Genomic DNA, 18,468 nt, shown 5'->3' with positions numbered 1-18,468 from the left:
GGTAAGGAGAAAGTTCTTCACTGAGAGAGTCATTGGACACTGGAATGGGCTGCCCGGGGAGGTGGTGGAGTCTCCATCCCTGGAGCTGTTCAAGGCTGGATTGGACGTGGCACTTGGTGCCATGGTCTAGCCTTGAGCTCTGTGGTAACAGGTTGGACTTGATGATCTATGAGGTCTCTTCCAACCTTGGTGATACTATGATACAAATACAGCCTCAGTGCAGCTGCAAACACCAGCTTAACTATGATCGGGACAAGCTGAAGGATTATATTTCCACTTAAGTAAAGCAAATAGATCATCAAAAGATAAATATAGGCAGTTGATACAGGAACATAGGCAGTTGATATAGGTATGAAGACAGTGTATGCTATTTCTGTTGACCTGATACGATGCTACTACTACTGCATTAAGAAGTGACCCTCCCATGGGTGTGAAGGAGGAATTAAGGACACTATAATTTGAAAAAGCATGTGTTTGCACAATTAGAAAAGATATAGAAAGGAGAAATAAAACAGTAAGAATAAAATATCGTTAAGACAGGGAGAATAAAAGTAATTCCTCATAAAAATACATCATTCAGTTGGTGATGAAATGCTGTTGTTAAAAATATGGAGTGCTTGAATTTTGTCTTCATTTTGTAATTAGAGATATATTTTTCTGGTAATTGTTCAGGGATATTGTTTTTAAGATAAATACTAATTTATCCAATTTGACTTTCAGGAGGAAAGTAGCAAGAAATATTTAATTAGGATTATGTCTGAAAATATAACAGTAGGGGGAAAAGATATAGATAGCCCTCAAAACTATCCCTGATTAGTAATATCACTTAGATATTACTCACATATCATTATTGTTTTCTTTTCTCTCATTTAAACCTGTAATTCAGCATCCCATTGGAATGCCTGACAACCATGCTAGGAATTCGCTTGCTCCAGGCCAGAGAAGTTGTATTAATTTATATTTAGTTTAAGGATCAAGAAGAAAAAAGAGCAATTGAGGAAAAACTCTGGATGAGCTTATTTATTCTGTGTGCAGTTAACAGTGGAAGCTCATATTTCTTTCAGACACAGAACTTTAATTGTTTATCCAAAGAACAAAGAGGATACCAGAAAGAAAGATATAAGGATGCTTGTTTCTCAGTAGCCAGTAGTCTGCTGCAGGTGCAAAGCAAGAATGAACAAACAGGTTGAAAATTGTATATCTTTCCTAATTCTTCATAATGCCCTCCCTGGGTTTCCCCAACAAAACATTCTGGCATCAAGTTATCTTCATATATTTTGCAAGGTGTCATTCTTCTATTGCAGCTGGTAAAAAAATAGAGGTCTAATAATAGAATGATAAAACATTCAGTATTCATGCTGTGGAAAGTCTAAACAGGCCCAAACAGGCCTGAATATGTCCTGGCTTGCCCAGACATGTTTTCTGCTCTCCCTCCTTCTTTTGTTGAGAGAAGCAACCATGGCAAAGGAAGACAGAAGGGCCAGGTGCCATCATGTCTGTCCAAACTTGTTTACAGGGTATCCACACATGTTTATTCACTTATTTGGGAATAAACAAATAGGGCTTTCTGCCCTAAAAGGTAAAAGCAAGCCCTGAGTTCACCTAACATGGTTAAGCTTGGATAAGTGTTATTCTGATTAGCTAATCTGTGCCCAAAGGTCCATTAGACTTGGGCTACATTGATAAAAGAGATGAGCAGGTAGACAAAGTGTGCTTGCTGCTGCTGTCATTGTTTTTGCCTTACCATGCAGTGATTCTGCTACTGCCTCATTGCATCCCGCCATGCTCTGAAGCGTTATATCTTCTAAGATATAAGCCAACTCTGCTGCATTGCAAGCCCTGATACTTTGGGCTTATCTGCCTGGAAAGTGTTTTGAGGTTACCAGGAAGAGCCACCAAATGTCTCCATGAGATAGGCTTGCTTACCCAGCATGACACCTGCAAATCTCCTGACAACACTGCATATCTGCAAGACATTCTGCCTGTCCCTCTGCAAGCCTCCCTCTGGAGCCAAGAGGGATCAGGTCAGAGATTGTCTGCTTTCTCCCAGCACCCCTGCTAAGAGCCTGGGAAGATTAGTAGCCTTAATTGCTAAGAAGACACCAACAGAATTCCCTGCAAGTGGAAACTGTAATTAGCCCTGAGAGTAGGGAAATAATATTTTGAGTAAATACTCAAAGCCTCTTTAGCAAATCTTTAGCAAAATTCTGTGACTAGAATCTATTGAGCCTTCTGTCTTAAACAGAAAGGAGCTTCCTGAATGCACCTAGTGGGCAAGCAGTATAAACAACCATAAGAACTTCTCTTCCAGTTCTAACGGTATGGTGTAGTATTGTTAGCTATTTGCTCTAGATCCAGTTATTCCTTTGGATAATGTTTACACGACCACTGCACAGAGGTAATTATTATTAAAAGTCACTGGGCGGGTAGCAAGAGTTTTGAATATCAACATTAATAAACAATATTAATTATGAAAAACAAATCCTATCTGACATAGTTAATTACCCTCCATTACAACTCAGCAACATCAGATGCTGAAGCGATAGTGCTGGCAATATACATTCTGAGATTTTCCTCATAGAATCATAGCATCGATCAGGTTGGAAGAGACCTCCAAGATCATCCAGGCCAACCTAGCACCCAGCCCTAGCCAGTCAACTAGACCATGGCACTAAGTGCCTCATGCAGGCTTTTCTTGAACACCTCCAGGGATGGTAACTTCACCACCTCCCTGGGCAGCCCATTCCAATGGCAAATCTGAATGCAGGATGATAAACAAAAGAAGAGACTTGGATTCAGATCTTTATCCTGCTAGCCTTTGCACATAGAGAAATGTCAGTGTCCCAAATAGTAACATATCTTCTTTATTTTTATCTCAGTCTATCATGACAATAACCTTCAAAAGCTATTAAAAACATTAATGTTTACCTTTAAATGCATGTCAGGTTATCCCCAGACATACAAACACCACATAGAGTGACATACTCACCTCATGACCTATGAGAAGATAATTTGTAATGCACACTCGTTAAATGCCATAGAGTAATTCAGTATTGTCAAATGATTCCTTGATCTTTCTCAGTGCTTGAAACAAAGTATACTTGAGAACCAGATATTTTTTCATTATAGATGTCTATTAAAGAAGCACACATTGATGGTAAATACAAAACAATGGAAAAAAAAAAAGGGGGGGGGCAAGTCCAAAAACATAACAGGCAGTTCAGCTAACCCAACTGTTTTGCCAGATTTATACTAGGAAGCCTTCATGATAACCATTCTGCTGCTAAATCATGGGGGCAGTAACTTCCAAGTAAATGACAGTAGCAAACATCATGGGGAGCAGCAATTACTTCATCCAGCACAACCATCTGAGGAGCTGCTGCCTGAAAGGCTGGACTTTGTGCCCTCCAGAGTTCTAACAAGTCTCAGAAGGTATGCTAGCTAAAAGAGATTGCAGCTGAATGAAGTTTTGCTCCTATTTCACACAACTCCAGTGTAAAAAAGGAAAACTGTCTTCACTCTGCTGTTAGCCTCCACTGGTCTGGATTCTCTTTTTTTAACCATTTCAGTCTTAACAGTTCCACTAACTGAAGTCATTCAATCTTGTAAGATCAAAGGGCCTTTTGGCCGTTTCCAATCTTTAAAACTTTCAGACACCCTGGAGACAAACATATTTTTAGAATATATTAAGGAAATATAAAAACTGAGACAAGTTGCATGGCTGAAGTAAATCCACAAAATTCATTTCCCAGAATTAATCTCTTGTGGCCCAGTGGTTTTAATGAGAATGTAAATACAGGACAGTACCTTTTAAACCATTTTTTAAACAAACTGTAACGTTGCAGAAAAAATAAAACAACATCTTCCTGCACATCCTGATGTCTATCATAAGGTCATGTAATAAAATCTATGAAGAACAAAGGCAGTTTAATTATTTCTATAGGTCAGTGAGCAGTTAACATTGGTATCCTGATATAAAACTAAAAGCAACACAGATGGGATAGGTTAAACGTTTGAGTATAGGTATGCTCAAGATCATAAATACCTGTCAGAGGCTCACAATAGATATAATTCTCAAAAGGACTTCTGTAAAACAGGAATGTGAGTCCCGTTGAAAATCTCATTTAATTTCAAGGTGTGTTCTCAAGATTTATATTCTATTAAGTATTTGCCATATGTGCTCCTTTGAATCAGATGGTTAGAATCCCCTCTGAATTGCCAAAGGGGGAAATGAACACATTTGCTAACCTGTAAATGTCTCCTCTTGGCTTGGAATTCGTGCTCTGTGTGATCTATGATTTGGAGGCTGCTAGCAGAATGGACATCAATCCATTACATCAAAATGAAGAGGAAAAAGAGTTCCTTTGTTACTTCTACCGTCAGCTGTTTCAGGACTGTCAAGAGAAAAAGAAAAATAAGGTCATTTCCCTAGGTTGCAATGCAGAAGGAAAGGTAAGTACCAGCGATTAGAACTGGCTAAAAACTATAAACAGAGCTATTTCCACAGGAGAGTACTGTGTAAGCAACTGAAAATATCATGGGATCGAATCAGCTCCACTCAGATTTAGTAGAAATAATTAAATCAAAGTAAAGTTAAAATTAATTACTTCTTTAAAGGTTTTTTCAGAGGATGATAGTCATCCTGTATTGTAGTCATTATTCATTATATATATATTTTTATTTTTTTTTTTAATACAATGAAATAGATTTTCAAAATGGAAGGAAGATATTTCAACTATATCAGATCTGATTCCAAATTCCAAGTGGCTGCAATTTCCATTCCTGAAAACGCAGACCTTCTGTTCTCTTTGGAAACAGCCTGGAATTATGAAATGTATCCAACCAACCTAAAATTCTGCTTTCTTAATACCTCCAAATTTTAATTTCCTCGTGGGATTATTAAGTTCTTAATTATTCTCAGGATTCTTTTTGAAATAAACCATCATGAAACTTGAACCGTGCATACAGGCAGCACGTTCAGAGCATATGGAAATGCAGCACAGTGCCATGGCCACTGTTACGGGTCAGGCCAGGCTGCAGCTGAGCCCCACACAGTATCACAGTATCACAGTATCACCAAGGTTGGAAGAGACCTCACAGGTCATCAAGTCCAACCCTTTACCACAGAGCTCAAGGCTACACCATGGCACCAAGTGCCACGTCCAATCCTGCCTTGAACAGCTCCAGGGACGGCGACTCCACCACCTCCCCGGGCAGCCCATTCCAGTGTCCAATGACTCTCTCAGTGAAGAACTTTCTCCTCACCTCAAGCCTAAATTTCCCCTGGTGCAGCTTGAGGCTGTGTCCTCTTGTTCTGGTGCTGGCCACCTGAGAGAAGAGAGCAACCTCCTCCTGGCCACAACCATCCTTCAGGTAGTTGTAGACAGCAATGAGGTCTCCCCTGAGCCTCCTCTTCTCCAGGCTAAACAATCCCAGCTCCCTCAGCCTCTCCTTGTAGGGCTTGTGCTCGAGACCTCTCAGCAGCCTCGTTGCCCGTCTCTGGACACATTCAAGCATTTCAATATCCTTCTTAAATTGAGGGGCCCAGAACTGGACACAGTACTCAAGGTGTGGTCTAACCAGTGCAGAGTACAGGGGCAGAATGACCTCCCTGCTCCTGCTGGCCACACCATTCTTGATGCAGGCCAGGATGCTGTTCATGCAATGGCCCCCACCACCCCCAGGTGGGATGGGAAGGACAATCAGCAGAAAAAGGTAAAGCCCCATGGATTGAGATTAGGAGAGTTTAACGTAACTCTAAGTTAAAGTTTAAAGAGCAGACAGAAATAAATGTCTAAGTTTAAAGAGCAGGCAGAAATAAATTTTACTCTTGAAGGAAATAAAAATGATCTAAGTGAACTGGAGAGGAATACAGAAAATTGTATTTAAAGATGTACAGGGAAATACAGAGTACCTGAATCCTTAACACCTAATACAGATACAGGATACATGAGAACTTCCCCAAAACCTTCATCCCAACCAAACTAAACCACAACCCCCCAGTGCTCATTTTCTTACCCCCCCCACCCCACCCCCTTGTCTCTCGTTAGGCCCAAACAGGCAGCAGGAAATTCACTGCAGCCTTGAAGGCTGCAGACAGGTTACTCCCACACTGTTTTACCAGACAGGGACTTCCTTTGGAGAGCAGAACCACAGACGATCAGAGGCTGGAAGGCACCTCGAAAGATCACCTAGTCCAACCCCCCTGCCACAGCAGGTCACACAGGAACACAAACAGGCAAGTTTTGAGTATCTCCAGAGAGGGAGACCACAATCCCCCACGGGCAGCTTGTTCCAGCGTTCTGTCACCCTCACAGTGAAGAAATTCCTCCTTATGTTTAATTGAAGCCTCAGCTTCCACCCATTGCCCCTTGCTCTGCCACTGGGCGTCATGAGCCTGGCTCCATCCTCTTGGCACTCACCCTTTACATACGGATGAACATTAGTGCGGCTCCTCTTCTCCAAGCTAAAGGCCCCAGCTCCCACAGTCTCTCCTCGTAAGAGAGATGTTCCGTTTCCTTAATCATCTTTGTGGATCTGCACTGAACTCTCTCAAGCACTTCTATGTCCTTCTTCAACTTGGGGGCCCAGAACTGGACACAGTACTCCAGATGAGGCCAGGGCAGAGTAGAGAGGGGAGGAGATCCTCTCTCGACCTACTAACCACAGCCCTTCTTAAACACCCAAGAATGTCATTGCCCCTCCTGGCCTCAAGAGTACACTGCTGCCTCGTGTCAACCCCCCATCCACTAGGATCCCCAGATCCCTTTCCCCTTCGCTGCCTTCCAACAGATCAGTCCCCAACCTATACTGATACCTGGGGTTGTTCTTTCCCAGGTGCAAGACTCTACACTTGCCCTAAGTGTAGCCTAAGTCTCACTGAATGGCAGCACAGCCTTCCAGTGTGTCAGCCACTTCTGATGACAGTTTGGTGTCATCAGCAAACTTGCTGACAGTACACTCTGTGCCATCATCCAGGTCATTAATTAATATATTGAACAGAACTGGCCCCAGTACTGACCCCTGTGGGACCCCACTAGTCACAGACCTCCAGCTAGACTCCATCCCATTGACCACAACTCCCTGGCTTCTTTCTTTTAACCAGTTCCAGATCCACCTCACTACATGACCATCCAGACCACACTGCCTCAGTTTAGCCAGAAGGATGCTGTGGGAGACAGTGCCAAATGTTTTCCTGAAATCAAGATAAACCACATCTACTGCTCTACCATCATTTATCCACCCAGTTATGTCCTCATAAAATGCTATCAGACTGGTCAAACATGACTTCCCAAGTGGCCAGCCCCACCTTCCACGATCCCTAGATGCTCTTTGTGCATTTAAGATTGCTTAGCAGTTCTCTACTGTGGTAGTTTGAAGCTAGCTAGAGTGTTTTGATGAGAAGAACTAGATTACAGGCTGTGAAAGGAAAACAAGGGTGATGTCTACTTCCCTCACAGTCTCGCTGAGATGTATGGGAACAAGAAATGAAAATATTAGATAACACTCTTGTCGTTTTCTCTCACTCTCACTTGGGCTGCTGGCTGAGCTGCATCTCTTTAACACACCCTCCATTTTGAGCTAACCCACCTTTGCTTCTTAACCTCTTGGTCGAACCTCCATTCTTCCTTGGGGCTGGGGTAAGGTTGAGAGGGGCAGGGGGAAGGTGAAGGGGTGGTTGAGAGCCCCTCCTGAGGACTCAAGTTTCTGGGAGGGCTGTTGTGGTTCTGTATTCCCTTTTCCCTTGTCTATTTCTGTCTATAACTGTATGTACTGTAAATATCTGCTTGTATATTGAGCTAAGCTGTAATTAATAAGCTTCATTCATATTTCCAGAGCCAGCTGAGTCTAGTCTGGGTGATTTCCAAAGCGTGGGGGGGCAGGGAACACCCAAACCATCACACCTACTTAACTTAGAGATAAAATACAATTTGCTGAGACTTCTCTTTTGCATGACATTTTGAAAATAGTGCATTTGCCGTGTAGTAAGGGAAAAAAGCACATTTTCAATAATCACCTCTGCACACCATACAGGTCACACATTTCTGTTTCCCTTCACTAGAATACAGCAAATATAGTTTCTCTCTACAACTAGTCTATGAAGTAGTTGTAATTCTAGCTGCCAGCTAATCTATGCTCGAATGCATTCTAGACAACCCAATTTCCTCTCAAACCTCAACCAGAGGCAGATTATTATTTCAGAGGAATTGCTGTTTTATTTAATGTGGTAATTACATATTCAATCTGGTTTATAATATTGTCTTCACAATTCTGTAGATTGACGTTTTACTCACTGTGGCCATAACATTTAAGAGGGTCTAGGATTAAATATTAAGCACTTATGTCACAGAATCACAGACTGTTAGAAAGGACCTTGAAGGATCACCTAGGCCAACCCTTCTGCCAGAGCAGGACTAGCTAGAGTAGGCTATAAAGGAACACATGACCAGAGAGGTTGTGCCATGTACCATATGTATTTTTGGAGGGGACAAAAAAAAAAAGGAGTCAGAAGTCATTTGGCCTCTATCTGAATTTATCAAATAACTAAGGATAATTTTCACCCTCAGTATACATTCTGATGTGAGCACACCTTTGAGGCCGACAGTCAGGGAGAAAGGAAGCGGAGCAGGAGACATGATCTCACAGAGATCACGATGAATAATCTGATACAGCAACTAACTTCCTGGAACATAAGAAAGATCTCAGGTCTCTCTAGTTCTTATTCTGGCTTTGGATAAGTCAGTAGAATTGTTATTTGCTTTGCATGCAGAAGTTGCCCAGTGATGAGATCAAGAGAATGAAAGAAACAAGGCAAAGAGACACAAGTGTATGTACAGAAATGCACAGACTCTGGTCAAACAGGAAAGAGATTCCTTCCATTCTGACTGAATTTGTGATACATGAAATAACAAGAAAATAAGGCACGATAAATGCTGTTTCTAGAAACCCTGAGGGGCATACTGAGCCAGCAATTGTGTTTGTATTTTATGCTTAATAACCTTTATTCCCTGAATTAGTCTAATTAATTTCTGCCTTCTGTGTTAAGACCATCAAGAATATCTTGTGACAATAGCATTAAAGGCTTCTGCAGTAGCTTGTTTGCAACCATTGCCCACCAACTTATTCAAGGCCCCTTTTGCACCTTGAGAAACTGTAATTAAATATTTGTTCCATATTCATATTCTTTATGCCATTTATAATTCCCTTGATGGATTTTTTCCCCCATTTTCTACTCCTCAGTCAACGCAAAACTGAAAAGTACTGCTCCACTCAATAGCTTTGAAAATTACTCTGTCTCTTCTCTTAACTTTTGCTTATCTTTACTGAATGCTAGTGATGAGGACAACCAGACCTGCATACAATACTCAGGATTTGTATGCACTCTTAATGTTCACAGCAGCATAATGATGTTTCCTGATTTGTTCCCTATCCTCTATTAATAATTCCTAACTTGCTTATTTGTCTGGAACAGAACACTATGTTGTTGTGAGATGTTCTCACAGAATTATCCATAGCAACAATTTCTCCTCAGAGTGGTATTAGCTAATTTAGAAGCTATCACTGTGTATACATACTAAGGCTTGTTTTTCTCCAGGTGCATTACTTTGCAGTTATCAATGCTGGATTTCATCCACCGGTTTATCACCCAGCTACTCAGTACCATGAGACTCTTCCCTAACTCTTTTCAGTTGGCTTTGAATTTTAATGCCCAGAAAAATGTTAAGTTATTAGAAAACCTGTCACTTTATTGTGTATCTTCCTTTCCAGGCAAATGACTACACTGAATAGCACAAGTCCCAGCATAGTACACCATTGTATTTCACTGGTAAATCTCCATCCCAGCTGCTTCTTTAATTTCCTTTTAACAGGCTCCCTCATAATTATAATTACTATTTGTTAAGCTTAAATTCTTGCAGAAGTTCTGGGAGGACTTTTACTCCTAGAAGAAGGTTAGATTTGAAGCCATTGTCATCACGGTCACAGTGGCTCTTAGAAAGGACCCCACAAAGCCAGTTTGTTTGCCAGCATTTGTTTAGCAGAACTTATTTCAGCCTTTCATCAGTCTTTCCTCTTCTGTTATTTGTGAATCAATTTCACCTTGCTTTTATGGTCTTCTCCTCTGTGTGTTTATCTCATCAAATTTCTGATTCTTTTTATGCTCAAACCATTTTAATTCCACCTTATTTTTAGACTCCTGCATTTAGTTAGACATCTTGCCTGGCTCCTTGTTTTCATATGTCATGTTTACAAATGCCTTTATTTGTTGAGACTGCATTTTGACTGTGTCTTATCTGAATTTTATTCACAGCTGCCGCAGATGTGAGATGTATGGAGTTATCATATGCCATAGGATACTGTGAGGACTCTTCTGTGTGCAGCTGGATGTACCACACTTCTTGAAGCATCATCTCTGCCAGCTCTCTGCTCCCCCTGCGTCCTGAAAGTCTGTCTCTGCATTGCTAAGTTCTTGAAGTCGCTATACCAGTGCAACTGACTTCACAGCACACAAAGTGAAATAGAAATAACACAAACATGCAAGGAGATTGACTAAAGAGCTTTTCATTTTAGTGCTAAGGGAAATCTTGAGGCAATAGGGTACTTGGAGTCTTTTAGACAATCTGTGGGAACTGACTGGAGCTATACAAGCTGGAAATTGCCTCATGTGTTAAAATGCAGCATTATACTGCAGTATGCCTGATTATCTTTCTCAGGATTACACTCAGATATTTCTAGATATCAAATCACTTTGTGCTGTCACTCTTGTGCTCAGCATAGAGTCAAACAATTCAAGGACACCAGGATTTTTATGCTTTGCTCTGGGGAAAAGGAGATAAAAAACCCAAAAATGCCCCTTAGAGCATAACAGGAACTATCTTTATCTTTGCCAATTGGGGATCTTATCAACATTTAGAATGAGCAAAATTAGATTATTCTCAACTGAGAGAAAAAAAACATTCATTCCATCACAATTCAAACATTCAGCTTTCATCTGTAGCAGGTTCAGAATTTTTGCCCCATATGGAATTAAATTGAATTCACAAAACAAATGTTTAGAGTGAAAGCCATAATTTTATAATCATGTTTTAGAAGATTCACTGTACTCAAGCCTTTGGGAGCACTGTACTCAGTCCTTTGGGAGCAAAAATGACAATGCATCAGGAAGAGCAATGACTAATAAAATATATCCTTCCCCCAAAGTGATACCCTGCAACTGCTATTAAAGACAAAGTAACTTTTCACAGCACTTAATATTTTTACATATTGTAAAACAAGGCTAAAATATAGTGCCATGAGCATAGTTACAATGTGGGAAAATCTCGTGTAATTAAGTGAAACAGGGAAAATAATCCCACAGAATCTAGTTGTATTTGCTGTCCTGGAAGCTCAAGCTTTTGCATAAATATCTTCAGGAAAAGCAAAGCAGATCATTTATTATAAAGCAATTTCTAATGGTTTATACAGACCCACATCTCTTTACAGATCTTTAACTGTGCTCCCTCCTGAGCAGTCTCTAAAATGTACCTGAAGATAATTTAGAAGCATGATTCTGGAGCCAAGTGTGGGTTTTTTAAGTGGTTTTGTTTATCTGGGTTTATTTTAAAGTTTTGTTGATATTGTTTGATTTTGGCTTTGTTTTTGTTTTGTGGTCACTGTTACTGTAATTTACAGTACATTACAAAACACTGATACTGTAATGTCTCAGATTAGATTTACTTTACTGATGCTTCAATATTTGACCAGTAGTTGTTCTTTTTACAAGTATAAGCAAGAGAAAGAAGTGTATAAGCAAGAGAAAGAAGCACATAAGCAGCACTTTAAAGAATATTTGTATCTCATGGGAGTATTTGAAATATACAAGTCAAATGGTATTCTCTAGTAAGTAATTAACATTGTAAAGTCCTCAGATAGTTTCTCAACTATTACCCATGCAGGAAGGGAAAATGCAAGAATTGTTTCTGGAAAATGTGCCTGATGCAGTCTCTAAAACCTGTGTTGAAAGAATAGGTTTCCTCATCTTCAGCTATACAGGGTACAAGTTACCTTCCTGACGTATGAAAGCACTCACTTAAAGAAAGGAGTTAAGAAACAAACACTTAGTAAGATCTGTTTACATCAGTTCAGACAGCAAAAAATAATTACATCACAGTCCTGATATACACCGTATTTTGTCCTTATAATTACATCACAGTCCTGATATACACCGTATTTTGTCCTTATAATTTGTAATATGATCTTATCTGTGAATATTTTTCCCATTAAAAGCTTAATATTGCATATTCTCCTGACCATTCTTGAATGTAGATAAAAGTCACTGCGTACAGGAATTGTTAACATTAGTGATAACAGTGATTCTATTTTAATAGTGAGTAATAATTTGGCAAAATAAGTTTCTGTACAGGCAGATTTGATGGATGCTTATTTTTTACATTGTGTAACAAACTCAAGAAAGGAGAAAGAAGAGAAGAGAAGAGAAGAGAAGAGAAGAGAAGAGAAGAGAAGAGAAGAGAAGAGAAGAGAAGAGAAGAGAAGAGAAGAGAAGAGAAGAGAAGAGAAGAGAAGAGGAGAAGAGAGGAGAGGAGTAGTCTGTTTCAGTTGGAAAGGATCTACAACAATCATCTAGTTCATCTGCCTGACCACTTTAGGGCTGAACAAAAGTTAAAGTATGGTATCAAGGCCACTGGCAGGCCTCTAGGAAGAGATTCTAATGTTTGACTGTGTTCTTGGTAAAGAAATGCCTCCTGTTGATTAATCTAAGCCTGTCACAGCATACAAGAAAGGAGAGCTAAACGCCACTCTCCCCACTTTTTCTCCTCCAGAAGCTGTAGAGATCAATGAGATCATCTCTCAGCCTCCTCTTCTCCAAATTAGATGAGCCTAAAGTCCTTATCTGCTTCTCCCAGGACATGTCCTCCAGTCCTTTACCCAGTGTCATTGCCCTCCTCTGAATGTATTCAAGGACCTTTTGACTCTTCTTCAACTGTGGGGCCCAGAACTGCACACAGAATGCAAATTGAGGCTGCATAACCACTGAATCTAGCCAAATAATCACCTGGTTTGCCTGGCTTGCTACCCTGAGCTTGATGTACCCTAGGACGTGGTTTGCCCTCTTAGCTGCCAGAGCACACCACTCAGACTAGTTGCTCAGTTTTCCAATGAAAAACCTTTCTCCTTTCAGTAGTCTTTTCAACACTCGGATGTGTTACTTCACAGCTGGTCTGCACCTCAGTTCTCTTAGTAAAGGCTGAACCTTTACCTCCAGTAGTGCTGTAAAAAGCACATGGTACATTTACAGCAATGCAACAGTAGGAAAGACAGCATCTCTGCTATTAGAAGAAGCCAATTAAGAGATGATGTTGCTCAGTAACAAATGTCTAAGATTTTTTTAAACACAGGTCACTTAGTGGCACCTCTGCAGACCTTTGTGATAGAAGTTAAAGCACTGGATTATGTGAAATGATAGAAATGTTCTCATCATTTTGCTCTAAGTAAATCAGAGACATAACTTTTCTATCTGTCTTTGCCAGCAGAAACATTTTTTGAATGCCTTGTTTGAAGTGCCACCAATAATCAAGGACCTGAGATATTTTTAAATCTGTGTTGTGAGTCAACCGAAAAATACCTCTGGGCTGTTTTCCCTGATATTTGAAACTTCCAGCAAATGATCAAAGAAACAGCCTATTGGCATAAGAAGGAGTGCTGGGACTGATAAACACCTAAAACTGTGGACTCTGCCAGCCTCACAAATCAGAATATGGCTTGCTTCAAAGAACCAGTAAGCAAAATTAACATTTTTAAATGGGCTTAGTGTGGATAATAATGTTGCTGTTTGTCTTCTCATATTTAGTCCTATTAGGCATATTGAATGATATGTTATAAACAAATTGCATCGGACAGGAGAAAGGAAGCATGTGAAAATAAACATAAAATAGCATTTCTGAAAAATCAAGACTTAAACTGATCTTGAGGCAATTGTAGCAGTGTGACCTGGTTAAAAAGGAAAACAAACACTGACAATCCTGTGAGGGTCACAAAATATATCTAATTCTTTTTATTTTCCACAGAAACAATATCTTAAAACAAGCTATGCAAAAAAAAAAAAAAAACAAAACCCAACAGGGATGTTTCAAATATGACATCCTGGCATGTAAAAAAAAAAAAATCTAAGCCATTAATACATTTCACAGCAATCTCTTGTATGGTAACACATTGGCATTATGACCTCTGAGCTCTCCTAGCCTATGCTGTTATTCTGTATGGAAACCTGATGTCACTCTAAGCAATAGCTATCCTCAAACTAATGTCTTCTAATGTTCAGCAATCTAGAACACTCAGATGAGACATTTGCTGCCTAGTAATCCCTGAGAGTCAAGAGTCAAAGATGTATTTCATCTGCCTATGCTGAAATGACCAACTGCCCTGACAAACAATCTCACTCCACTTCTTCTAGTCTGCTTATGACTTAAGGTTCTCTCTAAATAGTATTTATGGGCAATAAAAACCCAGAAATCTACTGTCCAAAAGTAGTACTTAACAACCACAAATAATTTAACTTCATCGTATTCTCATTCAGAACCCTTGGCTGTTTACCAAGATGAGGATTGTATGGATGTAATACGATATGATAAAATACAGTAAATACAATAAAACTGATGGATTAAGTACACAGAAAGCCACAAATTCCTTTGCATAGTTCACTGCTACAAAGTATTTCTGTACTCTTTCTAAACATCAGGGTATGTGTCACAGGCCGCGATTCCATAGTATCGGGGGTAACAAGAGACGGGGCAAAGGCCTGATACAAGCCAACCCAAATCCCATCCAAATCCCAATCCCAATCTGTTTATTGCACCCCAAGCATGGGGTTATATACTTGTTTATCAGAAGGCTACACAGGAAGGTTACAAATTATCTCAGACTCTGACTGGTTACATGCACCTGCGTTAGGACTACGTTAGGATTACACACTACTTGGCATAGACATTCTTCATATTCTCTCAACAACGCAGATATTGTGTCTGGCAATTCTAAGTCAGCAGAGATAGATGAAAACCACAGACTCCAGGCTTACACTTGTTTCCATTTGCTACACCAATCTCCAAGGTCATTCCAACCCTCTGTCAGCACTTACTGAACTCTCTCCTGTCCATAGCTGCACCGCAGTGAGACAATTATATAAAATTACTGCAGTTAATATTACTATATCCAACAAGTATGCATTTGGGTGGTGACCACACCTTTGCTCTGACAATGTCTCTCCTTCGTATAGTTTCCTCTCATAGAATTTTCATTTTTGCTAATTTATCTACATATTTTTTCTTTTCCTTTCTGAAACTGCTCAGAAGCTTTGATTTAGTTTGTTCCCCACCCGTTCCCCCTGCCCCCACCCAAGGTCAAACCATATTCTCTTTAAATCACAAATCCAGTTTCAAGTTTTGAAATGGGTTCTATTTTATGCATGATTTCAGATGGTAAAACTAGCTCATCAGGAATGTGATCAGTGGTCACACAGAGCCAAGTCCTGTTGAATCTGCTGTGTACAATCAGGAGTCCAAATTGCTTATTGCCAGAGTGCTGCAAAGCTACAATTCCTCACACCTGACATTTATTTTGTCCCTTTTTTTTCTACTTTCAATGCATGTGTGTCCATTTGTTTTAGTAAAAGGGTGTACTTCTAAAATAAAACCATATTGTGTGTGCTTTCTATCCCATTGGGTACAGCATACTTGTCTTTCTCATCTACATCTAGGTCTATCTAGGTCCATGAATCAAGTCATACAGACTGGTTCATGTTTGCATTTTTATGCCCTGTAATGCAACATTGCATAACTGTTATCTAAGAAACTTCTGTTTCACCTCCACAACTATTTATACTACGGTATATAGCATTCTGGTTGACAGTGGCTGGGGTAGCTTCATCTTCCTTAACTTGATGTGCAGTCTCTCATGGGGGCCATCATAGAATCATAGAATCAACCAGGTTGGAAGAGACCTCCAACATCATCCACTCCAACCTAGCACCCAGCCCTAGCCAGTCAGCTAGACCATGGCACTAAGTGCCTCATCCAGGCTTTTCTTCAACACCTCCAGGGATGGTGACTCCACCAGCTCCCTGGGCAGCCCATTCCAATGCCAATCACTCTCTCTGCTAGGAACTTCCTCCTAACATCCAGCCTACACCTACCCTGGCACAACTTGAGACTGTGTCCCCTTGTTCTATTGCTGGTATGGGCATTTGGTAGCCTTATCCTGAAAACACAAGGATTTCAAAGAGACTTTCAGTTTCTGGATTTCACTTGAGATATCTCTTGCCAACTCCAGAGGTCCTCTAAGCTAAGACCAGCAAATAGCTACAACACTCTCTCTATGAGAAATCCCTTTAAAGGAAAATAGAGTACACAAGTAAGACTTTGCAAGTGAACAGGGCACTGCAGTGCTTCAGCACTCTAGCTTGGGGAACACCTCTTGTAGGATGACATTATTATGTTTCAGGACTTTAAGAGATACCACGCACATCATGATACTCTGATTTTTGGGTATTGGGCCCTCAAGACCAAAACTGGAATGCAATATCCACTTGTTGTGAAGCTGCTCACTTTTCCATTCCCAAATTGCACAATGAGATACTGGGAAAACTCTAGTTACCAAAGACTTTCCAGTTGGTCTGTAATCATATAGAGTTTGACTATTTACCCTATCATGAGGCAGTTTTCAACTACTGTGAGAAAGTTGATGGAATGCTCCTTCCTAATCCTTGTCCCCTGATACCATTCACTGTGTCCAGAACCTACCTATAGGAGGAAGCAATCAGACTCTGTCTCACGTCCATAACATAGACATCTACATGCTCCCAGACTTATACTGGATCACCAGTTCTGCAGTAATCCTTCCAAGCCTTGCCTCAGATGTTCTCACCAGTGGACTACATACACACTGGCTGGGTCCAAAGATCCAGCTCAACAAGAGGTAGACACTGGAATGAGAAAGGTGGATTTGATTGTAGCTTTTGTTCATTTCTCTACAGCCCATCTCTCCAATGCATTTCAGAGCACAGAGGCATTTGTAGTTTTGGAATTTGGTTGTCATACACACTCATTGTAAGACCTGCAGGCACAACTGCAATACTGTACAATTACAAATGCTTTGGACTTCTAAGACAAGATTGCTGCACTGAAAATGTTTATATTCCACTCCATTCGTACGAGAGAAAGCAGTGAATTACGTGCTTAAAGTAGTTTCCAAACATTAAGAAGTGCTGAGCATTCTTAAAGACTTCCAAGGGAAAAGTGTCCTCAATATTAAACAAATCCTAATTTAATTTGTTGAAGTTATGGAGTTCTGGCCTGACTCTAATAATAATAAAAATAACTTACTTAAAAAGAAATTAAAAAGTATATCCATATCAAGAGTTTTTGTCAACAGCTCATCTAATGGGAAGAAACTGCATGTGTAATGCAAAATCATTTACAAGGAATTCAAGGGATTAAGGGATTCACAGCCATCAAGAAAATTGAGAGCTTATGCCAGGAGCCAGATCAATCCCTCTAGCAGAGGCTTTCTTTCTGTAAACAAAAGGAACTTAAAATGCATCAAATTTAGGTTCTGGGTTTCATGTTTATGCACTGCAAATAAACTGTTTTGCTGTAATTTTAACTCATCATCTTACATAGCAAATCCAAATGAGACAGCAATGGTCCTTCTATTAGGGGCTTCATTTCTAATTAGCAAGATCATCTGATAAACCCTAGTTTTATTTTTCAGGGGACAAAATATTTGGATTTAATATAAGACTAAGGGGAGAGGATTAGGAGAACATAACTTACCAGAGTAGGCACAAAACCCAGAAAGGCAGAGCATCATCATGAATGTTTCTGAAGGTATATGGCTTTTGATAGCAATGGGAGTAGAAGGCAGTAAGCAGGGAGCAGCTCCAGTACAAAGTATGTTTTAGTAACTTGAGAAAACTATTGAGCAATGGCAGAGAACTTGTAATGATTTTCAATACATCTCTCAAGGAGATAAATTTGCAGACTCTGCAGGAAAATTTTGTAGCTAATACTCACAGGTCTTTCCAAATACCCACAGAGATGCTCCACCCACATGATACTCCTACCACTCAGGGCACCTCCTACTTGCTGACAAGTAGGCACAGCAGGACTGGGTCAAATACTGACACCACCCTCAGCAGCTGGCACCAGGTACATCAGCTGTGATTCCCAGTCACACTCCAGCCACTGGCACTGACTCCTCATGCTCCTTATTCATACTAGTGTCTCCCAGGAGCTAGTTTTTCAGTTTTCCCCCTTTCCCCTATCATCTAATTTGACAAAGTCCTTGAACAGATGATCTTAGGTGAGCAGCTAAGTATCACAGAATCACACAATAACTGAGAATGTGTCCAAGGATGGAGTTATTTAAGTAATCTGTAGATATTCAAGTAACTTTAGACATTCCTGTGACTTGTAGTTT

This window comes from Pogoniulus pusillus, chromosome 7 (genome assembly GCF_015220805.1).
Source record: "Pogoniulus pusillus isolate bPogPus1 chromosome 7, bPogPus1.pri, whole genome shotgun sequence".
Lineage (NCBI taxonomy): Eukaryota > Metazoa > Chordata > Aves > Piciformes > Lybiidae > Pogoniulus > Pogoniulus pusillus.
This window is presented reverse-complemented; position numbering follows the sequence as displayed.